General features: G+C 44.7%; 1 pseudogene; it reads left to right on the plus strand.

Annotated features, from left to right (window-relative positions):
- Positions 1-506: 506 nt before the first annotated feature.
- On the plus strand, positions 507-2,544 carry LOC146236956 (reticulon-4 receptor pseudogene; annotated as a pseudogene).
- Positions 2,545-2,985: the final 441 nt, after the last annotated feature.

The raw sequence follows: 2,985 nt of genomic DNA on the forward strand, positions 1-2,985 counted from the left end.
GAATGTGGATTCGCCTCGTGGATGTATTTCATGGATTTATAATTAGGCTTCAATGACTAGGAATGTAGAATGTACAGAGAGAGAGAGAGAGAGAGAGAACAGAGTTCAGTTGTTTTCAAAGATCAACACCGTTCAGAGTCAGCAGAAACACAACCCGCATCTACGCTGATCCACTTGAAAACCGAGGATTGCATGGCAGAGACATGGGCTAATCAAACTTACGAAATGCATAAAACTGGATAATCTCCCACATAAATGTAATACTTCTGACAGGATTTCAATATAAATGATCTTTGTGACAGACCTGTGAGCCTTCAAATGATAGATATCCTTTCACTGAATATCATAAATCCATGTCGTTTTGTGGGTTGGACTAAACTCTTTTTTTTTTCTCAATCGCTTTTTTTAAAACACATCGACCCCCTATTTACGCATTTTTTATCAAACGTATCTTTTAATCAACAAGGCTATTGTCTTCTCACCGTCTTCTTCTTTGTTGCAGTTGGCGAGCTCTACTTTGTGGTCCTATGGCTGCATTCAGTTCCCCTGATGTCTGGCTGCCCGGCTCCATGCATATGTCACAGCGAGCCTCGGCCCAGCCTGGCGTGCCAGCAGCAGGGCCTCTACTCCATCCCCACGGAGATCCCTGTCCACACCCAGCGCATCTTCCTCCAGAACAACCGCCTCAGCGCGGTCCGCTCCACCAGCTTCAGCCCCTGCCGGAACCTGACTGTGCTGTGGCTGTACTCCAACAACATCAGCCACATCGAGGCGGGGGCCTTCTACGGACTGGAGAAGCTGGAGGAACTGGATATCGGCGACAACGACTTAAGGATCATCAGCCCCACGGCGTTCAGGGGTCTCACCAAGCTGCACACCCTGCACCTGCACAGGTGCGGCCTCTCGGAGCTTCCCGTCGGGGCGTTCCGGGGTCTCTTTGCCCTGCAGCACCTCTACCTCCAGGACAACAGCCTGCTGACCCTCCACGACGACACGTTCCTGGACCTGGCCAATCTGACCTTCCTGTTCCTCCACAACAACAAGATCAAGACCGTGACGGAGCACATGCTGAGGGGCCTGGTGAGCTTGGACCGGCTTCTTCTCCATCAGAACAGAGTGACTTTCGTCCAGCACAGGGCGTTTCACGACCTGCGCAAGCTGACCACGCTCTATCTGTTCTTCAACAACCTGACGACGCTCACGGGGGAGACCATGGAGCCCCTGGTGTCTCTCCAGTACCTGCGTCTGAATGGAAACCAATGGATCTGTGATTGCAGGGCCAGAACGTTGTGGGACTGGTTCAAGGGCTTCAAAGGGTCCAGCTCGGAGCTGGAGTGCCACGTTCCAGCCCGGCTGGCCGGAAAAGATCTCAAGAGGCTCAAAAGTCCAGACTTGGAAGGGTGCTATGACACTCCTCACCACACCTGGATAAGTGTACTCACCTCCAAGACACGATCTGGTAAGTTCCACAGCACGGAGAGTCCACTGAGAGCCGGCATCCCTCGATGCTGCCTCTCGGACAATGACAAGTCGTCCATCATCTCCAGCAAGGGCCTACCAGACCGTCGACAAATCACCAACAACCCTCTGAAGGAGAAGGAGAACATGTCCAAAACGAAGGTCCTGGAAGGCGATCCCTTGAAGAACGGTAATCCGGATAAACAGAGCCTGAATGGTCCCGACATCCTGGACCAGGATCTAGACCCTTCTAATTACACCTTGGATAGGAAGAGGTGTGTGCAGACTGACATGTCAGACATTCATTGTGTCAAAGATCATTGTTCTACCATGAGAGCGTTAACGGTTATTTTTATACCCTTGCTTTTGCTATCCTTAGACTTCTGTTAGGGAATACAAATGGATAACTTCAGCTTTGTAAGACTGTCAATCATGCAGAGTGTGTGTGTGTGTCTGTGTGTGTGTGTGTGTGTGTGTGTGTGTGTGTGTGTGTGTATGTGTTAGCCCTACTAAGTGTCATGTTGGGGATGAGAGTGTCAATGAGAGATACCAAGAGGATGCTGTAAAAACTGGACTCACAAATCTGAAAATGGATGCCTTTTTACATTATGTCAATGTTGATGTACAGTATATACTTAATTGATTTGTGCCCAGATTTGACTGTACTGTTTATTACATCTAGAAAATCTCTTCTCTCTGAGCGAAATCTGCCAATGTTGATGACATGGTCATCACAAAGACTACATGACATGACAAAGCATCACCAACAATGTTTTGAGGTTTCCATGACAACCTCACAGACATTTGACAGATTTTTTTTTCTCCTTCATCAAGTTTTGTTTATAATTTTTAAGTGATGCCTTGATTCAATGATATTTTTATGTTTAACGTTAAAATACTAAAGTAAAAAAACAAAACAAAAACGAATGAATCAAAAAACAAAGTAAGAAGAAAATATTTTATGTTTATATGTTTTCTAGTCATGCCGTGGTTTTGGTGCTGCTCAGAGGAGATTGTGTGTTTGTTCACTGACGTTGCTGTATATTATTAATATGCATTTTATTTTACTCGTGAGAAGTATAGGTACCTTACAAATAAAGTATTCTCTTTCATAGATATCTTCTATCATTTTGCAACGTTCAAAAATAAGTGTAGTACAGCTGGTATGATGTTAGTAATGTATTCGTTTAGTGAGGCTTTTATCTAAAGCGTTGCACAGGAAAGAGGGGAATTTAAACATGAGATTCTGATCTGCAGTCAAATGCTCTCGCTAACAAGCAGCACCCATCCCATTGAGTAGACTATCATATTAAAGTCATATTTCCACTATCATATTAAAGTCATATTTCCACTATCATATTAAAGTCATATTTCTAGGGTTAATCCATAAAAAAGGCAGACTAAAACATAGGTCTGTGATGAGCTGAAAATTTACATCATCTCTGAAAAATAACTTGTGTTCTATATTACATGATATTATAAGTAGCTTCCTATACAGCTGAGGCCATGAGTAGTAGATTGCCGAAA

Source organism: Hypomesus nipponensis, chromosome 22, assembly GCF_054491055.1.
Source record: "Hypomesus nipponensis isolate SF chromosome 22, ASM5449105v1, whole genome shotgun sequence".
Classification (NCBI taxonomy): Eukaryota; Metazoa; Chordata; class Actinopteri; order Osmeriformes; family Osmeridae; genus Hypomesus; species Hypomesus nipponensis.